At 34.5% G+C, this 21,050-nt stretch overlaps 1 protein-coding gene across 1 annotated transcript in view; it reads right to left on the minus strand.

Annotated features, from left to right (window-relative positions):
* LOC107591571 (RNA-binding protein 47-like) overlaps positions 1-14,975 on the minus strand; it is a 25,075-nt gene extending 10,100 nt beyond the window's left edge. Inside the window, exons 1-2 of the mRNA XM_016280765.1 lie at positions 14,927-14,975; positions 14,371-14,598 (exon numbers count right to left, since the gene is read on the minus strand). The gene's annotated coding sequence lies outside the window, so the exon portion shown is untranslated. The remainder of the gene's footprint in view (positions 1-14,370; positions 14,599-14,926) is intronic.
* Positions 14,976-21,050: the final 6,075 nt, after the last annotated feature.

Here is a 21,050-nt window from a genome sequence, read left to right on the forward strand (position 1 = left end):
GTCAAAATCAAATCAATTTGAGCACGATTTAAACCCGGATGATTGTAAACACTAAGTTCATCTGTCTTGGGAAAGCTAGTGTATCTCTGACATAGCACTCGTTGCCTTCTCTAGTGCAGCTCAACCAGGTCTCGTCCCATTCGTCGATATTTGTGATATCACAAATCCCGGAAAATATGCGTTGTAGTCCAAACGAGTCGTTCGTTGTAGTTTTTGAAAAGTGAGTTCTGTTAAATAAAATATCTCCTTTTGAAGTGGACTTTGAGCTTTGTAACTTTGCAGATCTTTTTTATGCTCAAACAGCAACATTACAGACTAACTAAAGTTGAAAAAGTGAAAAAGCATAATAGGACCCCTTTAAGGTAAATCACTGGGGACAACCAAAGACTTGGAGAAGCATTTTTAGGCCCTCATGTTTCTGGAAGTGAGATTTTTTTTGGAAGTTTCCTTGTTCCGTACAGATATACAGAAAACTGCAGGAAGTGAAAATCAGTGGCAAGACAGAGAAAATGAACGATCCAGAGGGTGGAAAAAGATTATTCATTTCCCAGCTAACATTATGTCCCATATCTCATTGTACCTGCCTGGCAATGGTTGACCTTTATAAGTCTTTGTGTGTGTGTGTGTGTGTGTGTGTGTACTTGGTGCAGGGAAACCTGAGGCAGCAGCAGGTGGATGATTAACCAACACAAATCACTAGCTGCACACACACACACACACAAATACATACACAGAGTGCAACTCATTTCAACAAAACATAGACAAATTCTCACATAAACTCTTTTCTTTTCATTTTTCAACATTTGTTTCGAGCAAAATAACAAACAAAAAAAAACGCAATCAGTAACACTTTACAATAAATATTCCATTTGTTAACATAAGTTATCTACATTTGTAACGATGAAAAATACTTCTAAAGCACATTATAATGTTAGTTCATGTTAATTGCAACATTTCAGAATTTCAAACTTGTGTTTTACTGCCTTTCATACGAGTTGAACTAATGCTAGAAAATATGGAAACATATTGCACATAGTTTTTCAAGTCTCCATAGCATAAAATGGAAAATTTAACTCATGGTAATAATAATAGTATTTAAGATATATTTAGAGTTTAAGAATGAAATATAACACTGTTAGTTAAATTCAATTATTATTCTTACTATTAAATCTTAAGTAAGATTAATAAAATGATAAGTAATATATGTATATATATATATACACACACACACACACATATATATATATATATATATATATATATAAAATACTATAACGAATGTATTTCTTATTGTTGGTTAATGTTAGTTAATGTAACCAGAGTTAACTAACGGGACTTTATTGTAAAATGTTACCACACGGTACTTCTATATTGAGAATGAGCCAAGGATATACATATGGTTTATTTCATATATTCCATACTGTCGTTTAAGTGTGTGTGTGTGTGTGTGTGTGTAATTTTGCTTATAAAGTTATTAAATAATTGGCTTGTTACTAAATAACAAGTGATATAAATAAATTATAGAATGAAGGAGGACCATTCTTGGAAAGTGTGAGGGTTTGTGTGTGTGTGATCACAAGATAATATTTTGTGAGTATCTAAGATAATGATTGACAGAAGTACCTGATCTTTGACTTCTTTAACACACAGGACAATATTTGACAATCAGCACATATAAACTGACACACACAGGTACGCAGGAACACACACAAGGCTTTTGTGTGCAGACAGATCAATTAGTATCTCTTGGGTGAAACTCCTTCGATCTCGGTGAAAGAAAAGCGTGAAATGTAGAAGGGTAGAACAATATACATGCTGGCCTCCCAGAACTGACTGCAACCACACACACCTGCTGTACAGCGCTGGGTCACTGTGACTTGGAAAATGGATCAGCGCTGACATTTTGCATGGGAAATAGTGTGGAGCAAATAGCTTAGAGAAAAGTCATTCACTGAGAATCTCATCTACGTTTTTTTTTTTTTTTTTTTGCTTACATATAATCGTGCATGTGTTTGTACTCCAGTTTGAAAAGATTGTAGATAGTAGTATATGTATATATATATATATATATATATAATTTCCAGGTTTATATAATAATAAATCATATAATTTCCTGTTCTATGTTTCCTGAATGTTTTTGCATGTTGGTCACAGCAGACAAATTTGATTAACAAATAGCTTAGAGAAAATTCATTCACTGAGAATCTCATCTACGTTTTTTTTTTTTTTTTTTTTGCTTACATATAATCGTGCATGTGTTTGTACTCCAGTTTGAAAAGATTGTAGATAGTAGTATATGTATATATATATATATATATATATAATTTCCAGGTTTATATAATAATAAATCATATAATTTCCTGTTCTATGTTTCCTGAATGTTTTTGCATGTTGGTCACAGCAGACAAATTTGATTTAACAGACAAAGGTTTTTCAAATATTAATAAGCAGTGTATATGTATATGATTTCCCCTATTAAAACACTTAAAAAGGGTAAGTATTAAGTAATAATTTCATCCTTTTAATCAGGCTTTTTTTTCATAATGCTACCAGGACAGTTGCATCATTCTGACATTTTTGATTTTATGCCCCTCAAAAATATCAACATTTTTAGTTATGGAATTAAATTCTATCATATATAGAATTGCCTGTTTTATGTTTCCTGCATGGTACTCACAACAGACAAAAGTTTTTCAAACATGAATAAGCAGTGTGGCCGTTTTTGTTAATATATATAATTTTTTATAATGCTATCAGAATGGTTGTTTCACCCTGAAAGTTTTTACATTATGCCCCCAAAAATATCAACATTTTTGGTTAAGGAATTAAAAGCATGGTCAACATAGAAGGTGCGTAGTCAAGTTATTGCACGTATGAATTGCATTTTTTATGCATTTTTGAATAAATTACTAGACGAGTTAGATGAGCATGCCACGTCACCGACCCATTTGTGTCTGTCTTTCTGTTTATGTGCAGATGTGTAGATGGCTCTTCAAACAATATACACTCTATAGAGCAACCAAGAGAGCGAAGAAAACCCTCACATATACACAAAAGCTCTGCTGCTCCGAGTGTCATGAAGGACTCTCAGGGGTAAAAGGTGGCTGAAAGACATGGGTGAGAGAGCGCTTGTCTCTTTTTTACTGTGTCTGAATGTTGGGGTGCCAGCAAGGTTTAGATTAACTCCATTTACACTCGAGATCCATACAAGGTGACCAGTGCGTTAAGAGTTAAAGTTTGTTGCCATGCCTACAGATAATTTGGTGAGTTAATGTTTATTGCTGAAGAAGAGACTCTTAAAACAGCTCATTTTGAGAAACCACTTACATGATGATCAGAAAAGTGAAACACCTTGTTATGTTCTTCTCAGTGACTAAGCAAAAAATCTGTATAATGGCATCCTATAATTATTAAACTTCATCTCTGACAGACATTGACCTTTGCAACACTTCGTAATCACTGTGCAGATCATTAACATTAAGTCTCTCTCTAAACAAGAATCCACAATTCTCTTTAATTTAACACACTCGCTATAGAGAATTTTTCGGTTGATAATGGTCAATATCTAGAGTTTGTATAGCAATAGAGAATGGCAATCATATGATTTAATGAAAGCAAATGAGAACAACTGCTGAAATTAAATGTATCATTTACATAAAGTACACTAAATTTAACTTTCATTTTAAAGAGATTATCTAGTGAAAAAGCTGCTGGAGGATTTTGAAAGTGACACGAGAGGGAACTACCACTTCTGTTAACCAGCCAAGCAGTTACAGTTATAGGCCAAAGTGGCTGAATGTCAGTTAAAACAAATACCTGAGGTTTAGATTTACTTTAGCAGATAAATCTTGTTCTTACTGACTGTTCACTTAGCGCACTTCATGATGTGATCCGAACAGCTAATGCACTTTATGTCTTAATGTAGACGGAGAATAAACCTCCATGTCAATAACAATCCATCTGAAATACTGAAAGTGATAGAAAATTTTAATCTCTATAAAAGCTATCAAGAACATGTCGCATCTCACCCCACAATCAAAATGAAGCACATTTAAGCTCTTTAGGTTTCATGACTGTGATATAAAACATCTTTGTATTCAGTGATGAGAACGAATCAAACAAGAATCAGCACTGGGAATTATCAGAGTTACAAGAAAACTCAAAATTAAAAGGTCTGCATGTCTGTATATGGTTATGCATTGCAGGTGAACAGGAGACGGCTTTATGATATTACATAAAGAACGCATTATGGTTTCTTAAGACAACACTGGCGTCAAACGATGCCAGACAAAGTGAGAGACGTGTGGACACGCTGACCATCATGCCCACAACACCATTCTCAATTCCTGTAATCCTCAGTTTCAATTCTCTATGAAAACATGCTGCAGTAAAACTTTCCTGCAATCATTCATATAAAACACACATAATGACTTAGCTCTCCTGACTTGAAACTAGACAAAACAGGCATTAAATAACCCAAACTGTCAGTGTTGTTTAAGTATTATTTATAGTATTCATTAATATTTTGAATTAGCTTGTATTTTCATTTTCATTTTATTAGAATGTGTATTCTTTTTTTTTTTTTAAATATCTATTTACTGCTACTTTATTTTATTTAAATTAGTTACAAATGCAATTTATTTATTATTTCAGCTTTATTTCAATGAATGAAAACAATTTTTAATAGATTTAGTTAACACTGTTAACAATTAATAACAAATCAGGAAGAAAAAAGTAGAAAACTAAAAATGATTAAAGTTAATTGAATACGCACACAATCAAACACAACATCACATATTGAGCATTTTTGCATACACACGCAAACATAACGAAGTGGACAAATCACAAATGCACACACACACCTGACCATGACCTAAAGCACTTCAATTCTTTTTTACCATAGTATCTACACTGAACACATAAGAGCATTGGGATGAACCACAAATGCTGATGACATCTTGAGGTTTCTTATCTTGCAGTCTGGACTCTTCACTCCTGAAGTTAATCTATTTACTGCAACACAATGTGACCAGGCCTGATCAAACACAATCCACTGATACAGACACACACACAGCTGATGATCTGCTCAAAAATGCCTCCAGTAAGCACATCACTGATGTCTCATCACTTTCTCTTGATGAGGTTTCTGTGAGAAATCTGCACATGGAGAATCAAGATATCTGCCACTGACTGGAGAAAAACGGGAACCTTTCTGATAACAGTAACACGCGCAGGTCTGGGCCCACCCTAATAGCAAACATAAGGCTGAAGAAGTCGAGTCCAAAGACCAACAACCAATGCAGCGAACTGTGATGCACAATTACATTTTACTTTATTTTACGCTCACTTGCATAAACACACAATGCTGCTAGTCAAATTACCTAAGATGCTATTTATATTTCAACAGTACATTTATATTTCAAAATCCTTACCATACAGCAAACAAATGTATCGTTTTCATGAAATTGTAATAATATTTCACAATATTACTGTATTTTGGTCTAAGAAATGCAGCCTTGGTGAACATAAGAGACTTTGTGTAAGAACAAAACAAAATTATGCTATAAAAGCAACACTTTCCTTTATAGCCCACAAACTGATACTAAAGTCTTGAAACGTTGAAAAAGCAAAGTTCACGGTCATGTTATTTATCAACTCCCTGATTATATTTTCCTGCAGAGTCAGTAAGATGTCATATGATGATGGTCACTTGTTACACATTCAGCTGTAACTACTAATCATCATGGTGGTGGGATGAGGGAGGGAAATGAGACAAGTGCGATGGGGGGCGTGCATAAACAGGAAATGACAGTGTGCTTAAGAGGCAAAACAATTTGTGTTCTAGGTGGTTGGCTGATCACAAGAATCCCTAGTAGCCACACAAAATAAACACGCACACACACACACACACAAAAGGGTGGCAAACCATTCGGATGGATCCATCAACTGTCTACAACAGTCCTGAGCTCAGAATGCTAGTGTACACACATTAATTCCCAAGGAAACATTTCCGAAGTTTATTCCCATTCGCTCAAAATGCAACATTGAGATGTAAAATAGCACCATCAGTTATCTTTTAAATCATTAGCAACATTATAAAACCTGGGCACATGATGCATTGTGGGTAGGTCATAAAGCAGGGTGAGGCTGTATAGAGTCAACATGCCTTGAGAGGGTGCAAAGTCTGCATATACAGCCTTATCAGTGCCCATTATACACATTTAAAACCTTGTCATTTATTGAGTTCCTTCTGTTCTTCCTCAGGATGAGTGTGTTTGTTACAGAAAAAGAGGGACAGAGTATTAGATAAATATGAAACGTATTAAATATATCTTCAAGGGACCATGGATAGAAGACGTGTGTGTGTGTGTGTGTGTGTATTTGGGGTGATAATGATAGAAAAAATGGTGTTTTAGTTTTGCACATATCGTCTCACACATTGCCGGAAACGGTAACTGGAAAAACAGGTTTAACTCAAACTTCAACACTGTACGAATACATAAATTCATCAAAGACACACACGGACACGCAAACAGACATGCGCTCTGACTGTCTATGCTAGTAATACATTTGACCTACAGTAGATCTCTGAGTCAAGGTCATCTGATGGTGACTGCGCCAGTGGCTCAACCGCCCAAGAACTTTAAATAACTCAAGACACGGAAGAGCCATATCGAAGTGTAATACACAGCGTGATTTTAGACCAATGAGATTTCACTGTAGGCAGGGCTACAAAGTGCAATGGTGCACCAATAGCAACAGAATCTCAGATTTACACAGAAGACAAAAGTTTGTTCACTCTGATCCGTGTATTAGCACAGTACTAAGATACTGGACCAATAAAGAATCTAAGCTTCATAGATTTGAAGAACATAAACTTCAAAGCTGCATTTTTTTATATACGTTTCAGCCAAATGGAATAGATGGTATATTTCCACATTTTAAAATAATTATTAGTTGCAATTTCTGATTTATTTAAAAAAAAAAGCAGAGCTAGGAATGTGACGTCTCATTTTTAATAAAACCGGTACGATTTTTGTCCCTCCATTTGAAGTCCATTCTACCAAAATTTGACTCTTCAAAAAATTAATAGATATTGTAAAAGTAATCCATTTGAATCAAGCAGTTCCAAGTCTTCCAAAGAGACATCAGCGTTTTATATGATGAACAGATATAATTTAGGCTTTTATTCACATATAAACATCAATCAGCACATATAGAGCACATCAAATATGGTAAACAGAAGCTCAACCATACTTGGTTGATGCACAAGAACAAACCTAATTGGTTCTTGCACATCCAAAGCACATTTGAGCTTCCATTTACCATAAACGATGTGCTCTATATGTCAATGTTTATTTGTGAATAAAAGCCTAAATTATATCTGTTCATCATACAATACGACCATGCCTCTTCAGAAGACTTGGATTAAACAGTGATTCCTATGGATTACTTTTACAATGTATTTAAATTAACAGACAGAAATCTCTCAGGTTTCATTAAAAAATGTGTGTTTCAAAGATGAATTAAAGTCTTATGGGTTTGGAACTAAGGTGTGTAAAGGTCACACTTTAGTTTGGGAACCAATTCTCACTAACTATTAGCTATGACTTTTGCCTCAATAAACTCCTAATTTCCTGTCTATTAATAGTTATTAAATTTAGGTATGGGGTAAGATTATGGGATCTAAAATATGGTCATGCAGATTAAGGCATTAATATGTGCTTTATAAGCCAATATGCTAGTAATATGCATGCTAACTAGCTAATAGTGATAATTGGTCCCCAAACTAAAGTGTTCCCTGTGTAAATGATGACAAAAATTGTAATTTCTTTTGTGAAATATTTCTTTAACTACTGCAGACTGTCTCTGTTGCTAATATTGCCTCGGGTCATCAACTCTAAAAATGATTGACTTTCAGCCAAGTAACTGATTTTTCTCATTGCACATCGATTGAAGATTCAGACAAAACGAAAAGCAGTTTTTGAGAGTCTTTTGAGACTTTATGTAAAACAATGATGCAATGTATTATTTATTAATGTTCAGAGAAAATTGTTGAAAGACAGGGTGTACTTACAGAAAAGGAAACATTTGTAAGTTTGTGAGTCTTCAATATCAGTGCTAGAGGGATGAGATGTTTTAAAGAGTTACATTTAAAAGAAGACAGACTGCTAGGGACCATTACGTTCTCTCACCCCTTCTTTTGAGACTTTATGTAAAACAATGATGCAATGTATTATTTATTAATGTTCAGAGAAAATTGTTGAAAGACAGGGTGTACTTACAGAAAAGGAAACATTTGTAAGTTTGTGAGTCTTCAATATCAGTGCTAGAGGGATGAGATGTTTTAAAGAGTTACATTTAAAAGAAGACAGACTGCTAGGGACCATTACGTTCTCTCACCCCACATACACACACAATAGCAAATTTACTGGAAATGTTATTAAGATGTATCAGTATTCACACACCAGTGCTGATTTTGTCCTGTTTGTTGGGTTTAATGGTAACACTTTACAATAAGGTTCATTAACTACTTTAGTTAACATGAACTAAGAATGAACAATACTTCTACAGCATTTATTAATCTTAGTTCATGTTAATTTCAACATTTACTAATGCATTATTAAAATCAAAATTTGTGTTTGTTAACATTAGTTAATGCACTGTGAATTAACATGAACTAACAATCAACGGCTGTATTTTCATTGACTAACATTAACAAAGATGAATAAATACTGTAATAAATGTATTGTTCATTGTTTGATCATGTTAGTTAATACATTAACTAATGGAACCTTATTGTAAAATGTGACCGGTTTAATGAACGGGGCCTATTATTACTCACTAAAACAAAGAAAAGAAGAAAGGGGAGAGAGAGAAGTGTGTAATGAAGCGGCATAAAAGCATTAGCAAACATGCAGAACTTGTGTCACTAAGGAGACTAGTGTGTAAGTGTGTGTGTGTATGTGTGTGTGTGGCACACGGTGGGATATCCCAAATTAAGTCTTTGGTCTAAAAGAGCTCCTCCCCTCAGGAGTCACTGTTAATCAAAGTAGGAGAACCATGCTGAACACACACACACACACACGGCTCTTCTAGTCTGTCTATAGAGACAGTGTAAGAATGCATTCATTGTGAAGTGCAGGTATTCGTTGTGTGTTAGGGAGAGAGATGGGAAGAAAAGCAAAAGGGAGAGAGAGGAGATCCTGCTTCACTTACTCTCTCTCTCTCTCTCTCGCTCTCTCTCTCTCACACACACACACACACACACAAAACAGGTTTAACTCAAACTTCAACACTGTACGAATACATAAATTCATCAAAGACACACACGGACACGCAAACAGACATGCGCTCTGACTGTCTATGCTAGTAATACATTTGACCTACAGTAGATCTCTGAGTCAAGGTCATCTGATGGTGACTGCGCCAGTGGCTCAACCGCCCAAGAACTTTAAATAACTCAAGACACGGAAGAGCCATATCGAAGTGTAATACACAGCGTGATTTTAGACCAATGAGATTTCACTGTAGGCAGGGCTACAAAGTGCAATGGTGCACCAATAGCAACAGAATCTCAGATTTACACAGAAGACAAAAGTTTGTTCACTCTGATCCGTGTATTAGCACAGTACTAAGATACTGGACCAATAAAGAATCTAAGCTTCATAGATTTGAAGAACATAAACTTCAAAGCTGCATTTTTTTATATACGTTTCAGCCAAATGGAATAGATGGTATATTTCCACATTTTAAAATAATTATTAGTTGCAATTTCTGATTTATTTAAAAAAAAAAGCAGAGCTAGGAATGTGACGTCTCATTTTTAATAAAACCGGTACGATTTTTGTCCCTCCATTTGAAGTCCATTCTACCAAAATTTGACTCTTCAAAAAATTAATAGATATTGTAAAAGTAATCCATTTGAATCAAGCAGTTCCAAGTCTTCCAAAGAGACATCAGCGTTTTATATGATGAACAGATATAATTTAGGCTTTTATTCACATATAAACATCAATCAGCACATATAGAGCACATCAAATATGGTAAACAGAAGCTCAACCATACTTGGTTGATGCACAAGAACAAACCTAATTGGTTCTTGCACATCCAAAGCACATTTGAGCTTCCATTTACCATAAACGATGTGCTCTATATGTCAATGTTTATTTGTGAATAAAAGCCTAAATTATATCTGTTCATCATACAATACGACCATGCCTCTTCAGAAGACTTGGATTAAACAGTGATTCCTATGGATTACTTTTACAATGTATTTAAATTAACAGACAGAAATCTCTCAGGTTTCATTAAAAAATGTGTGTTTCAAAGATGAATTAAAGTCTTATGGGTTTGGAACTAAGGTGTGTAAAGGTCACACTTTAGTTTGGGAACCAATTCTCACTAACTATTAGCTATGACTTTTGCCTCAATAAACTCCTAATTTCCTGTCTATTAATAGTTATTAAATTTAGGTATGGGGTAAGATTATGGGATCTAAAATATGGTCATGCAGATTAAGGCATTAATATGTGCTTTATAAGCCAATATGCTAGTAATATGCATGCTAACTAGCTAATAGTGATAATTGGTCCCCAAACTAAAGTGTTCCCTGTGTAAATGATGACAAAAATTGTAATTTCTTTTGTGAAATATTTCTTTAACTACTGCAGACTGTCTCTGTTGCTAATATTGCCTCGGGTCATCAACTCTAAAAATGATTGACTTTCAGCCAAGAAACTGATTTTTCTCATTGCACATCGATTGAAGATTCAGACAAAACGAAAAGCAGTTTTTGAGAGTCATTTGAGACTTTATGTAAAACAATGATGCAATGTATTATTTATTAATGTTCAGAGAAAATTGTTGAAAGACAGGGTGTACTTACAGAAAAGGAAACATTTGTAAGTTTGTGAGTCTTCAATATCAGTGCTAGAGGGATGAGATGTTTTAAAGAGTTACATTTAAAAGAAGACAGACTGCTAGGGACCATTACGTTCTCTCACCCCTTCATTCCACACATACACACACAATAGCAAATTTACTGGAAATGTTATTAAGATGTATCAGTATTCACACACCAGTGCTGATTTTGTCCTGTTTGTTGGGTTTAATGGTAACACTTTACAATAAGGTTCATTAACTACTTTAGTTAACATGAACTAAGAATGAACAATACTTCTACAGCATTTATTAATCTTAGTTCATGTTAATTTCAACATTTACTAATGCATTATTAAAATCAAAATTTGTGTTTGTTAACATTAGTTAATGCACTGTGAATTAACATGAACTAACAATCAACGGCTGTATTTTCATTGACTAACATTAACAAAGATGAATAAATACTGTAATAAATGTATTGTTCATTGTTTGATCATGTTAGTTAATACATTAACTAATGGAACCTTATTGTAAAATGTGACCGGTTTAATGAACGGGGCCTATTATTACTCACTAAAACAAAGAAAAGAAGAAAGGGGAGAGAGAGAAGTGTGTAATGAAGCGGCATAAAAGCATTAGCAAACATGCAGAACTTGTGTCACTAAGGAGACTAGTGTGTAAGTGTGTGTGTGTATGTGTGTGTGTGGCACACGGTGGGATATCCCAAATTAAGTCTTTGGTCTAAAAGAGCTCCTCCCCTCAGGAGTCACTGTTAATCAAAGTAGGAGAACCATGCTGAACACACACACACACACACGGCTCTTCTAGTCTGTCTATAGAGACAGTGTAAGAATGCATTCATTGTGAAGTGCAGGTATTCGTTGTGTGTTAGGGAGAGAGATGGGAAGAAAAGCAAAAGGGAGAGAGAGGAGATCCTGTTTCACTTACTCTCTCTCTCTCTCTCTCGCTCTCTCTCTCTCACACACACACACACACACACACACTCACACACGTCTAGATGTCTGTCAGGGTTAAAGTCATGCTGAGGAGGTCACATGATCAGTCATATGACTTTAAGAACACAGAAAGAGAGGTGACCTGACTTGATCTCTCTCTGTTTCCTTCTTTATATTTAATAGTATGTCTACAAAAAGTCAGAAAGGCTGACTGAAGTGCTGAAGGTGGATGAATAAGATATGTGTGTTTCCCACAAAGAGGAAACAAAACTAATGAGTCAATAAAAGACGAAGAATTGAGAAATGTCCCTAAACCTTACAATTCTATTCAATTTAGAGTTTTTGGGGATCAAGAAATGAAAGCGGCTGACTGATTTTAAGTGTTTGTTTGTTTGTTTAGAAATAAAGACATTTTGAGAATAAGACTGGACGATATAGCAAAGAAAAACTAATTTGTAATCTTTTGACGAATATTGACATGTCAATTTTTATTTGTTGTCATCAAATGGAAGGAATATTTTTAAGAATTTTATTTTTATGCAGCAATATAACAATAAACAGTAACAAAAAGCTATAATTATGAACTTATATTTTTCAATATTAAATTAAAATATCTGCATTCATGAAAATGCTATAGAGACATTTTTGAGTGATGACACATCACAAGTTGTGAATCAATTCGTTGAAACAGACAGATTGAACTGATTCACGGAAATGAACCAAACGCTGCAACTTTACATGGATTTTTGTTCCTGTCTTAATGCTCATATATGCTCAAAATTTTTAATCAGTTAATTAAAATAGAAAGTTTGAACTGACTGACAGAAACTAACTGATCTCAGCAACTCTATCAACATTTCTGCTTCTGAGGTTTAAACCAGAGATATAAGTAAAGCATCTCTGTCTCATCGTTCACTCTCACAATTCATAAAACAAAAATTATGATGTCTTTAGGAATTTTTATTAAAATTAAAAGAAAATTAAAAACATGAATGAATAAAAATTTAAATGCATATAAATTCATATAAAACACATATGAACCTGAATATGCTGCCTTCTGAGAATCAGATAAGCAGCTAGAGTCAGAGAGAACTGGTTCAAGTCAGAGCCAAACATCAGATTTCAAACACACACACACACACACACACACTCAAGTGTATGCACTAGTGGGCCCCTTAAGGTCTGTCACCAAATAAACATGCTTACACATTTAACAGATGCGGTATTTAGAGTAACAACAGAGAATCACATGACCACTGAGACACGCACACACACAGGCAGGTTGTCTTTTCTTTGTACTTCACCTCAGTTTAAATTCTTCTCTAGTTTTTCATTTAATTTCTTTTAAACTATCCCCCACAATGCAACACCACAGCGGGTCAGCTCTCAAGACCACTGACCTCTTTACCCCTACATGAAATAACCCATTCAAAGGCACTCACAGACATTTACCTAGATATAAATAGGGACTCAGACTATGATTTTTATATAAAGATATTATAATTACTACTGCTAGTCATGACCACTACAACTAACAGATTTTTTGTGTGTGCAATTTTAGAATAAAAAATGGCTTATCTATGAATAATTTTTCCAATTTAAAAAGTCCTTAGTTCTCCACAAAAGGAGGTTTTATACAATTTAGCTCACTTCTGCGGGCAAAATTATACCTCAAGTACAGCTAAGCAAACACACCCACCCACATGCGCGTTTATCTAGTTATCTAGCTATTCTTCTTACATAAAGCTAATTATAATTGCAACAAACTAACTCTAACCCTAAAAGATACATTTGTTTATGGCATACAGTATTTGAGTCATTTTTTACCTTTAAAGAATATTTCGGCCATTCCTAAAGTGAGGTTTTTATCAGATGATATCAAACTGAAGCTGAGGCACTTCCCTCTTACATGCATCAGGACTTCATTTCCACATATTGTTGGTAGAAGAAGATTCTACTGCTCTAGAAAAAAATTTTTGCTTATGAAACAGTGATTAATCTTTAAATTGTGTGTCTTGTCCGTTCATGTTGTGCCATTCCCCTTTGAAAAAAAGTACATGTGTACACTTATTACACAGAGTATGCCTTACTGTACATTGGCTAGAACGGGCATTGACGTCTCTCAATAGTTTTTATTTGCTGTTTTTTCTCTTAGATTGAGCCATCTCATTGTCAGAAACCTGATTCTCTCACACACACTGAATTATAGCACACCCCCTGAGTGCAGTTACACAACACACACACACACACAAAAGACCAGTAGAGCAACTTTCAACACAGTTTTCGCAACACAAGGACATTGTAACCTTACAACTGTAAGATGGAAAAGAGAAAGAAAAAGGGAGGGAGGGAAAGAGAGAGAGATGTCAATTTAACTCTATGAAAATAAATACGGTCAGAGGGGAGAATCTGATCACTGGACCATCTGTGAGAAGATGACACACAGAGAACAAGGAAGGAAAACAGACAAAACATAAGACACTGACGGAGAGAATCACAAAAAGACATGCCTGAGAATATACGCACCTACCTGCGCTTTTAAGTAGCTGTCAAAGAGAATCTACGAGTAGCATTAATCAAAGGTACAGCAGATCAGCCACATGCATCCCTGTTTCTCTGTATTTCACCCGTTGTCGTGTCTGTTCTCACAGGTCGTGAAAAAACTTTTAAGTTTCTCTTCTTTTTCTCTTTTGGTTTCTGTCTCCAAACTGTTTCACTTCCCCGCCCCTGCTGTTCATTCCCCTGCTTGTCTCCTTCACTGGCAAGGAGAAGGAGGAGGAGGGAGAGAAAACGAGAGAGACCGGGCGGAGAAAGAGAGAAAGAGAGAGAGAGAGAAAGAGAGAGAGACTAATTAGCACCCGTCTCTGTACCTGCCTCTCGCTGATATAATCTTCACATTCCTCCACTGTGAGGAGGAAAAAAATGAACAAAAAAATCTGTAGAAATACTGGACCAGTCTGAAATGCCAAAGGTCAAAAACAAATCTTTCATTAAATCTATATACAGTATGTAGGAAATATGAACTCTTCAGACACTGATAAAAAGAAACCGTGTGCGTGCGTGTTGGTCTGTGTCTACAGCAGTACCGGGAAATGTTTAGTCTCGCATCTTTCTCACCGGGCTGGTCCCAGCAACCTGTTCCTTTCTCTCTGTGTGTGTTTATGTGTGTGTCTCAGAAACTCACCAAACCAGAATGCTTCCAGCCTCTCGGATGAGAGAGAGAGAGAGAGAGGGAGTAATTAGCCCCCGTCTCTGTACCTGCCTCTCGCTGATATAATCTTCACATTCCTCCACTGCGAGGAGGAAAAAAATGAACAAAAAAATCTGTAGAAATACTGGACCAGTCTGAAATGCCAAAGGTCAAAAACAAATCTTTCATTAAATCTATATACAGTATGTAAGAAATATGAACTCTTCATATTTCTTTCATTAAATCTATATACAGTATGTAAGAAATATGAACTCTTCATATTTCTTTCATTAAATCTATATACAGTATGTAAGAAATATGAACTCTTCAGACACTGATAAAAAGAAACCGTGTGCGTGCGTGTTGGTCTGTGTCTACAGCAGTACCGGGAAATGTTTAGTCTCGCATCTTTCTCACCGGGCTGGTCCCAGCAACCTGTTCCTTTCTCTCTGTGTGTGTTTATGTGTGTGTCTCAGAAACTCACCAAACCAGAATGCTTCCAGCCTCTCGGATTGGAAACGCTATCCCTCCCTCAACCTGGAGACAGGCCAGAGCAGCATTCCACACACACACACACACGCACGCACGCACGCACGCACGCACGCACGCACGCACGCCTTACAAAGCTCACCATCCCATTTGGTTTCTCTGATTTATGCAATAAAGGCCTCAAAGTAACACAAAGATGAACACATACTCTGTTCCTCATAGACCTTGGAATGTTTGAATGAAATTGAAAAAAAAAAATCTTTCCATCTCCAAAATAACTACTTCACCCAGTTTACTGACCTCTAGCTTGTGTGTGTGTGTGTGTGTGTGTGTGTGCAATTTCGAATTAAATGAATTCATGAAATGTGGTCATACACAACAGTTTTTTTTAAAAGGTCATGTCCACAATAAATTTGTTAGAAATAACACTTAATAAATTCTCATTTCTCATTATAAACTTGTAGATAACACTTTATTTTATTGTCACATAGTTGTTACATGTACTTACTGTAGTAATAATGATAAATTATGCATAATTAGAAGCCATTAACCCAAAACCAAACCCTGACCCTGTAGTAAGTACATGTAGTTCATTAATATGTAGTTCATTAAAATAACCAACTAAAAATATATTTTAAAAAAAGATATTTGAAATACTCTTATTTCAAATATGAATATTTATTTATTTACCATTCAATAAAAACCAATACTTCCGAACTTGCAAAACTTAGAAAGATTTTTCAAAATATCTTTCACAGAGGAAAGAAATTGTTTTTTGAAGTTGTAAATAAAAGATTACTGGAGCACGCTTCAACAAGAAAATACTGTTCCAGTCTTTATTTTTCAAAATTTCATGTTCAGTGTTGAGTTCAATGTGTTACTTACCATTTATTTGTACAGTAACTAATTGTGTGAAGTTTTTTTGTTTTTTTTGTAAATAAAAAATCTTTTTTTCTACGCCATTTTTTCTTCTTCTTTTTTTCAGTGTACAGAATTGAAACAACTTGAGAAGTTTCATTTTTGGGTGAACTACCCCTTTCATATCATTCACTAATATATGCCATTGTCTTCCCAGGCAAACAAATAGTTAATCTAATAACTATAGTCACCGATTAGAACAGTTCACTAAACCATATTTCCCTTAACTTGGCTGAAAACAAAAATAAATGAACCAACCCCCATGTGTGAAACACAAGTCTCTGAGAAGAGTTCTATTTATTCTCACACACAGAAACGCCTTTCATACAATCAATGCATCCAACACACCTTCTTCTCTCTCTCAATAGAGAGACAATACAAGAGAGAAAACAAGAGACAGAGAGAGAGATCGGAAACACTTCCTCAATGCTGGACATGACAAAGGCTTGCAGGTGAATTACACATGGGTAAAAGCAGTAGGAGTGGACAAAATCACATTCCTCATCTCTGGTTGCAGAGTCACTATGCACTAAAGTGACACAGCAAAATCAACATGAACTAGACCAAGAAATTTTATTTTATCATTGTGATATTATTTTATCATTGTGATATTGCTATATATATATATATATATATATATATATATATATATATATATATATATAGAGAGAAAAAAAAAAAAAATATAACACACTCATTAACATGCGGCCCAAAAACATACACATAATAGGTCATTTGCAGGCCCAAAACATACATAAACCACCCCCTCAACCCAAAACACATACACACACCCAGAAGAAATATTTATTGCTCTGAGGTTGCGCTTCAGTAGCTCAACCTTAATGGAGTTTTCATTTAAGTTTCATTTTTACATACCCTTCAAAAGTTTTGGGTTGGTAAGTGTTTTTAACTTTTTGAAAGAAGTTTCTGGTTCATCAAGGCTGACAAGTAATTTTATAAAATACTATTACATTTTAAAGTAAATGTTTATGTCTATTTAAATATTGTAATTTATTGCTGTGATGCCAAAGAACTCCAATATGCTGATTGGTGCTCAAGAAATATTAGTTTCTTATCACAGTTGAAAAAGGCTTTTTTTTTTGTGTGTGTGGAAACAATGATACTTTTTTCCAAGATTATTTGATGAAAAAAAAAAAAGTTTAAGAGAACGGCATATATTTTTAATAAAAAAATAATAAATCAAAAGTAACATTATTGTAATGTTTATTGTTTCATACATTTTCATACAGTTCCCAAATGCACATTATTACAACAGTTTAACATGTTGCCAAAGATTTGTGAATAAAAAATAAATAAATAAAAATATTGTAACATTATAAATGTCTTTCCTGTCACTTTTGATCAACCTAATGCATCTTTGATATATAAGATTATTCATTTCTTTTAAATAAAACTTTTGAATGGTAAGAGAAAGTCCTAAAATTTTCTCAAATTTCTTCCCATTTAATATCATTGCTGTCTAGAAAATATTTAGATATTTAGAAATATTGGACAAAGTGTCTGTTAAAAATGTTTAAATGTAAGTTATTTTTCAGACCTCATCATTGTACAGTTCCCAAATGCACATTTTTACATTTTTATTAAAACACACTTTAACAAAGATTTGTGATGTGGATATCAGCTCTACGTTTACCACAAACTTTCACACTTTAACAAAAGATGAACAAAGTGGCAAAGAGTATATTTTGACTATATGAGGGTGACCTTGTCCTCTGGCTGCACTTTTGAACAAAACTGTTATCAAAGCTGTTCCCTCTTTGTCTCAGCCTTACACAGATCTCATGCATATAACTCTGTACTCTCAAATCCCATACACTGACTCACCCAAAATGGGCGTATCACATAATCTCAATTCCTAACCAAGAAACTATGATGACTTCACGATAAGATATCCCCATATACAACCTAAGATTCACACCTTTATGACTAAATGAAGTCTGATTTTGTCCACCAGACTATAAATCAACTCCACTCAGTTCACATATTTATATCGCACAAAATATACAACACTTAGTTCTGGTTCTTGAATTTGATTGGCCAAGCAGTGGTCCAACAAAACTACTGGGACTTTCACTGTTTGGATCACTCTGCCTTGTCTACTTTACTCTGACAATGAAAATAGTTCCAAAAGAAGCTAAAACAACGGTTGCAAGTCACTAAGCAACAAACAAGTTGTTTAATTACTGAATAAATCAGAGTTTTGAACGAAATGCATGAACAGTCAGCAATACTGTCAAATCCATCTTAAAAAAGTAAACCCACAACAAGTAAATGAAGTAAAATAGATGTAATCTGCAATAGTGTGTCTAAAAAGTAAATTTACAAATAAACAGCAATACTTCGTCTAAAAAATAAACTTACCAGTAAACTTAGTAAAACAGATGTAACGTCACCTGCAATACTGCGTCTAAAAAGCAAACTTACAAGTAAACTTGTAGTAAAATAGATGTAATTACCAATACTGTGTTTAAAAAGTAAACTTACATTTTAGAAAGTTTTGCTGAATTTACTGCCTCTATTTTAACATAATCAGCAATACTGCGTCTAAAATGTAAACTTACAAGTAAACTTGCAGTAAAATAGATGTAATAGTCTGCAATACTGCGTCTAAAAAGTAAACTAACAAGTAAACTTGTAGCTAAACAGATGTAACGTCACCTGCAATACTGCATCTAAAAAGTAAACTAACAAGTAAACTTGTAGCTAAACAGATGTAACGTCACCTGCAATGCTGCGTCTAAAAAGTAAACTAACAAGTAAACTTGTAGCAAAACATTTGTAACGTCACCTTCAATACTGCATCTAAAAAGCAAACTTACAAGTAAACTTGTAGTAAAATAGATGTAATCACCAATACTGTTTAAAAAGTAAACTTACAAGTTAACTTGCAGTAAAATAGATGTAACAGTCTGCAATACTGCGTCTAAAAAGTAAACTAACATGTAAACTTGTAGAAACCTGCAATACTGCGTCTAAAAAGTATACTAACGAGTAAACTTGTAGCAAAACAGATGTAACATCACCTGCAATACTGTGTATAAAAAGCAAACTTACAAGTAAACTTGTAGTAAAATAGATGTAATCACCAATACTGTTTAAAAAGTAAACTTACAAGTTAACTTGCAGTAAAATAGATGTAACAGTCTGCAATACTGCGTCTAAAAAGTAAACTAACATGTAAACTTGTAGAAACCTGCAATACTGCGTCTAAAAAGTATACTAACGAGTAAACTTGTAGCAAAACAGATGTAACATCACCTGCAATACTGTGTATAAAAAGCAAACTTACAAGTAAACTTGTAGTAAAATAGATGTAATCACCAATACTGTTTAAAAAGTAAACTTACATTTTAGACAGTTTTGCTGAATATTCTGCCTCTTTTAACGTAATCCGCAGTACTGTCTAAAAAGTAAACTTACAAGTAAACTTGTAGTAAAATAGATGTAATCACCAATACTGTTTAAAAAGTAAACTTACATTTTAGACAGTTTTGCTGAATATTCTGCCTCTTTTAACGTAATCCGCAGTACTGTCTAAAAAGTAAACTTACAAGTAAACTTGTAACAGTCAGCAATACTGCGTCTAAAAAAGAACACTTAAATAAACTTGTAGTAAAATAGATGTAATCAGCAATACCGTTTTTTGCTGAATATACTAGCTCTATTTTAACAATCGGCAATGCTGTATCTAAAAAGTAAATTTACTTTTTAAACACAGTATTGCAGAATACATTATTTTACGAAAATAGTTCCAAGTAAATCTAAAGCAACCATTGCGTGTGACTATGCAACACAAACACCATGTTTAATTCCTGTCTAAAGTAACATTTACAAGTAAACTTGTGGTAAAAAAAGACAACGTAATTAACTATACCATCTAAAAAGTAAAGTTACTTGACAATCAAAATTCTATCATGTAGAATGGAGACAGTGCTGTGCTGTTAATTAGAAAATGTAGGTAAGGATGGTGTATGTTCCTAAAGGGGATATTTGGGTTGTGCGTGTGTAGGGGGAATGTGGGATGAAAGCAGGGCGCGCATGCTTAAACCTCTGCGCTGTTAGAACAATCGTTCTCCTCTCCATCTCGACCCGCTTTTCAGATTAAGTTTATTGCACAAATTCCACATCAGCTTACAGCACAATGTCTGTTCTAACGTCTTCAAAACCCACATAAACCTAGTTGAAAATAAGAATTACTACAGACAAATCCTAACCAAAATTCTAAAAGAAAATCGTTTTCCTATTAATAACAATAAGTTCACATTTGTGACACATTTACTTTTATCTTTGAGGATGCCATAAAATACGTTTTTGCGAGATTTTGCACATTTCTGAAGGCATCTTTTAGCAACTGAGTCCCCAGTGGATAGTTAGAATGTTCCAAAAGTTAGAAACACACACAGAGGCATGGTGTGAGAGGGTTTCATTCCAGTAAAGTGTCCTGTTTTGTGTGTAAATGAGTGCACAGGCCCAGCTGACACAACACTGAACATTCTGAGATAACACAAGCCTTCTCTTCTTCCTCCATTCACTTTCACAAAGCCATCTAGTGGTGTACACAGTGACTCACTTTTTTTTTGACTTTTCCATTT

The sequence above is a fragment of the Sinocyclocheilus grahami genome, unplaced genomic scaffold, assembly GCF_001515645.1.
Source record: "Sinocyclocheilus grahami isolate Dianchi unplaced genomic scaffold, SAMN03320097.WGS_v1.1 scaffold143.1, whole genome shotgun sequence".
Classification (NCBI taxonomy): domain Eukaryota; kingdom Metazoa; phylum Chordata; class Actinopteri; order Cypriniformes; family Cyprinidae; genus Sinocyclocheilus; species Sinocyclocheilus grahami.